Below are 6,000 nucleotides of genomic sequence, written 5' to 3' on the forward strand. Positions count from 1 at the left end.
CATGATGCCGGGTGTTGGCCCTGTGTGCCTCGGTCGTATGCAGTCCTGATTGTGGCGCTCACCTGCACGGCGCCAAACACGCATACGATCATCATTGGCACCAAGGCAGAAGCGACTCTCATCGCTGAAGACGACACGTCTCCGTTCGTCCCTCCATTCACGCCTATCGCGACACCACTGGAGGCGGGATGCACGATGTTGGGGCGTGAGCGGAAGACGGCCTAACGGTGTGCGGGACCGTAGCCCAGCTTCATGGAGACGGTTGCGAATGGTCTTCGCCGATACCCCAGGAGCAACAGTGTCCCTAATTTGCTGGGAAGTGGCGGTGCGGTCCCCTACGGCACTGCGTAGGATCCTACGGTCTTGGCGTGCATCCGTGCGTCGCTGCGGTCCGGTCCCAGGTCGACGGGCACGTGCACCTTCCGCCGACCACTGGCGACAACATCGATGTACTGTGGAGACCTCACGCCCCACGTGTTGAGCAATTCGGCGGTACGTCCACCCAGCCTCCCGCATGCCCACTATACGCCCTCGCTCAAAGTCCGTCAACTGCACATACGGTTCACGTCCACGCTGTCGCGGCATGCTACCAGTGTTAAAGACTGCGATGGAGCTCCGTATGCCACGGCAAACTGGCTGACACTGACGGCGGCTGTGCACAAATGCTGCGCAGCTAGCGCCATTCGACGGCCAACACCGCGGTTCCTGGTGTGTCCGCTGTGCCGTGCGTGTGATCATTGCTTGTACAGCCCTCTCGCAGTGTCCGGAGCAAGTATGGTGGGTCTGACACACCGGTGTCAATGTGTTCTTTTTTCCATTTCCAGGAGTGTAGCAATATCGCTTGCATAGCAGTATCGCTCTCGCAACATAATTCCGAAGATATAGACTGGAAATTATTTCCATAGAAACCCGAAACTTTAGCGAGGTGGAGCGTGCTGTAAACCACTGAGTAACTAGAAACTTATCCCGCCTGCGAAGACCTTTATGTGAAAACTCGAAAAAAATAGAGGAAACCGATATATCCACTCGCGAATACTGATGTCGGTGATGTAACAGATTACAAATCAACCCTATAATTTACAAAGTCAGCTAAGGTGTTCCTCATGTCTAGAGAACCAGTAAACGTGTCTTCCACCCTTTCTTTCACTTGCTAGATGCACACACCTCAATCGATGTTCTCTCAAATAAATAAAGACAGGAAATGTGAAGATTAGTCAATCGGACAATTTACATAGGAGGGAATATTGGTCCAGTGCAAACACTTGTCCATACTGAATCTTCTCAAATTTCCACGCTATCACGAAAGCTGTACAACACATACTAACTAGTAGTTCGCTATTCGGGCGTCTAGAGGACGACACGATTAAGTCAGCTACATTCCTGCATCTCAACAGGCCTCTCCATTCTGACAGCTCCATGAATCATTCCCGCTACAGGCCACTGCCGGCGCGCCACACACCCCTAGACAGAATTATCCTAGGTTCAAAATGCTTCAAATGGCTCTGAGCACTATGGGACTCAACTGCTGAGGTCATTACTCCCCTAGAACTTAGAACTAGTTATACCTAACTAACCTAAGGACATCACACTCATCCATGCCCGAGGCAGGATTCGAACCTGAGCCGTAGCGGTCTCGCGGTTCCAGACTGCAGCGCCAGAACCGCGCGGCCACTTCGGCCGGCAATTGTCCTAGGAAATCAGTCACATACATATTTGATTGCTATTCTTACAATGAAATGTTACGTTCACAGTCCCAATTGGATGACATTCAACAATGAGCCAATTATCGGAAATACACCTGCTGACGGCGGTGTCCCTGGAAATAGAAATATCTGTAACATTCTTAAGACTTGACCTACTCTTCCCTTTGCTATCACAGTATTCCACATCAAATCCATAACTTCCTTACGGCTGGACATAGACATTTCCTTTGTACATGTCGGAACACACACACATACTTTTTATAAGCTGATGATCATGGCGAATCTATCACGCACCCCCCTTCTACTAAGTATAATACCTCGCCAATAACCGATTGCTGAAGATACGAAAGAATACTGACAGAAAATCAGCGATGGGTGGACATATCTCATAAGTTTTTCTTGCGAGTGATACCACTGTATCTTAGAAAGAGAGGCGTAATCGTCTTACAAACGACCAAATATTAGAAAAACACGATCGCAACGACCATGTTACTATCACAATCGGTCTTGCTTCTACAGGTGCACACAAGTATACATGTTATAAGCTATACCGGCTTTATAAATCGAGGTATGGCACTACCTCCGAAGGAAGTGATTTTTCCATGCAAATACCGCGACACTGAATATAGACGGTGATCGTCGGAGTATATACACTACTGGCCATTAAAACTGCTACACCACGAAGATGACGTGCTAAAGACGCGAAATTTAACCGAAAGGAAGAAGATGCTGTGATATGCAAATGATTAGCTTTTCAGATCATTCACACAAGGTTGGCGCCGATGGCGACACCTACAACGTGCTGCCATGAGGAAAGTTTCCAACCGATTTCTCATACACAAACAGCAGTTGACCGGCGCTGCCTGGTGAAACGTTGTTGTGATGCCTCGTGTAAGGAGGGCACATGCGTACCATCACGTTTCCGACTTTGATAACGGTCGGATTTTAGCCTATCGCGACTGCTGTTTATCGTATCGCGACTTGCTGCTCGCGTTGGTTGAGATCCAATAACCTTTAGCAGAATATGATATCGGTGAGTTCAGGAGGGTAATACGGAACGCCGTGCTGGATCCCAACGGCGTCGTATTACTAGCAGTCGAGATGACAGATATCTTATCCGCATGGGTGTAACGGATCGTGCAGCCACGTCAACAGATGGGGACGTTTGCAAGACAACAACCATCTGCACGAACAGTTGGAAGACGTTTGCAGCAACTCGGAGACCATGGCTGCAGTTACCCTAGACGCTGCATCATGGACAGGAGCGTCTGCGATGGTGTACTCAACGACGAATCTGGGTGCACGAATGGCAAAACGTCATTCTTTCGAATGAATCCGGGTTCTGTTTACAGCATCATGATGGTCGCATCCCTGTTTGGTGACATTGCGGCGAACGCACATTGGAAGCGTGTATTCGTCATCGCCATACTGGCGTATCACACGGCGTGATGGTATGGGGTGCCGTTGGTTACACGTCTCGGTCACCTTTTGTTCGCATTGACGGCACTGTGAACAGTGGACGTAACATTTCAGATGTGTTACGACCAGTGGCTCTACCCTTCATTCGATCCCTGTGAAACCCTACATTTCAGTAGGATAATGCACGACCGCATGTTGCAGGTCCTATACGGGCCTTTCTGTATACAGAAAATGTTCGACTGCTGCCCTGGCCAGCACATTCTCCATATCTCTCACCAACTGAAAATGTCTGGTCAATGGTGGCCGAGCAACTGGCTCGTCACAATACGCCAGTTGAAACGTCCCCTTTCAACAATTATACATGACTGTGCTTAAACTGACACACAATATTTTGTTAGCGCAACGCAATCTGACTTTCAAAATTCCCTACAAAAGAATGGCCCTGACTAACATTAAACTATCCCTATCAGTAATTTGAATCTTTTATTTAGCTGGCAGTAGTGGCGCTCGCTGTATTGCAGTAGCTTGAGCAGCGAAGATTTTTGTGAGGTAAGTGATTTGTGAAAGGTATAGTTTAATGTTAGTCAGGGCCATTCTTTTGTAGGGAATTTTGAAAGTCAGATTGCGTTGCGCTAACAAAATATTGTGTGTCAGTTTAAGCACGGTCATGTATAATTGTTGAAAGGGGACGTTTCATAGAGAGATGGCGGAGTTTTGTAATTTGTCATGAACTGCTATATTTATATATGATGATATCAAGGTAAATACATTGTTTGTTCTCTATTAATATCTTTCATTTGCTAACTATCCCTATCAGTAGTTAGTGCCTTCCATAGTTTGAATCTTTTATTTAGCTGGCAGTAGTGGCGCTCGCTGTATTGCAGTAGCTTGAGCAGCGAAGATTTTTGTGAGGTAAGTGATTTGTGAAAGGTATAGTTTAATGTTAGTCAGGGCCATTCTTTTGTAGGGAATTTTGAAAGTCAGATTGCGTTGCGCTAACAAAATATTGTGTGTCAGTTTAAGCACAGTCATGTATAATTGTTCAAAGGGGACGTTTCACAGTCACTACTCTTGATGAACTGTGGTATCGTGTTGAAGCTGCATGGGCAGCTGTACACGCCATCCAAGCTCTGTTTGACTCACTGCCGAGGTGTATCAAGGCCCTTATTAAGGCCAGAGGTGGTTGTTCTGGGTACTGAATTCTCAGGATATATGCACCCTAATTGCGTGATAATGTAATCACATGTTGGTTCTAGTATATTTGTCCAATGAATACCCGTTTATCATCTGCATTTCTTCTTGGTGTAGCAGCTTTAATGGCCAGACCAACAGTGCAGTTACACGTCGCTGACAGTGCAACCTCATGATAAAATCACCCAACTGAGAAAGTGATTAGGCTAAGAAACGTGGTATGAAGCTGGTATTTGCAACCCCCTCACGCCGCCGCTAGACATTTCTCCAGTATTTGTAACGCATTCTTTCTCGAAGCCACATCAGAGGTTCGATTATATATCGACTGGTTTATAGGCAATGGTTGATTGAGAAGGATCACAAACAGTAAATGGTGTGCTGATTGAGATCGTAAGAAATGTTCACTAGCTTTTCAGATCTCTAGTGCTATGCTTTCTGGTGAAAATCACGTCTATGATTTGGAATCAAGAAAAGTCCTTGAATGATTACAGACACTAGTGAATCGTATTTCTGGCACTCTCATATCTCAAATCGATTGAACGGGTGAACATGAAAACTGGCGAAGCCGTGTGGGGGAATTTTTTTGTTTTGTTTTGTTTTCATTGATACAGAACACATGATTTATGGAGGTGATATTTTCATTTCAAAGAAATAAACTGTGAGATACAGTCACTGGTTACAATTTAGCACGAAGAACCTCTACATAAAATAAGGCTTCGCGAAGATAAAATAGGAGGCAAAGGACTGGAAAAAATAATGGACACATTTTCCTACACAGTCAATGCTGCTGATATTTATAATTTTCTTTAATGGTATTTGTTTATCTTCTTTTAACCCTCTTTTTTCTTATTAGATCAGAACGTTCTACCATTCGACCCTATCCGTTCTGTGTCAGTCTCCAGAATTATGGAGGAAATATTTGTTTTGTTGCAGGCATCCTACAGAAACTTCTCTCGGCCTGGATGAAAGCGGGATAATGGAGGTGGAGGGACGCCGTCACTGGCAACACGCAGGCCGGGCTGTTGGTCGCAAGCTTACGCGAAGTTTCGACGGCTGACGACCACAACTTCGGGAAAGTGCTTCCTGTCATCCAGGAAAGATGTAATAGTGTCTGTCAGCGAAATAACAGTACTGACTTTCAAATGTGACACGAAAAGACTATTTTCTGACGTTTTGCATCGCGCAAGGACAGTGCAGAATGTCTAATGTTCTTTAATGTATTGATAATGTATATAAACATTAATAAGAGGGGAGATACGATGAAACATGAAAATATATAATAATCTGAATGTATCTATTTTGTACAATATATATGCTCTCCTCTCTTGTGGAGCTGTTTTATTCATTATCTGGTAGCATTAAAAGGGAAGACCAGACGGCCTCGACATCGACGTCCCAGGGCAGCTGGAGGAGGACGCTACGAGCAGACAAGCAGTCATCTGCAGCTTCACCACGGGAACCTCTGGAGCAGTTTAGGAAAACCACGAAAAACTCAGGACTGGCTCTAGGCTCTTAGTCAATTGTAAATCAGAATCCAAAGTTATGTCAAGCGAAAATCAAGTAGTTCCACAGTTTCTTCTTGTTATAGTTGATTGAAACAGTATCATTGATTCCGAAGGAACACTTCCACGTTGCCTTGTCTTGTAGCTTCTTCCTTGTAATATGGCTACCATGATCGGAATACGAT

The 6,000-nt window shown here is 45.5% G+C and overlaps 1 protein-coding gene across 3 annotated transcripts in view; it reads left to right on the top strand.

Annotated features, from left to right (window-relative positions):
- The window catches only part of LOC124598993, a 48,397-nt gene extending 42,754 nt beyond the window's left edge, over window positions 1–5,643 (top strand). For all 3 annotated transcript variants that reach the window (XM_047136039.1, XM_047136041.1, XM_047136042.1), the window contains exon 4: window positions 5,247–5,643. The gene's annotated coding sequence lies outside the window, so the exon portion shown is untranslated. The remainder of the gene's footprint in view (window positions 1–5,246) is intronic.
- The last annotated feature ends 357 nt before the right edge of the window (window positions 5,644–6,000 follow it).

This window comes from Schistocerca americana, chromosome 1 (assembly GCF_021461395.2).
Source record: "Schistocerca americana isolate TAMUIC-IGC-003095 chromosome 1, iqSchAmer2.1, whole genome shotgun sequence".
Lineage (NCBI taxonomy): Eukaryota > Metazoa > Arthropoda > Insecta > Orthoptera > Acrididae > Schistocerca > Schistocerca americana.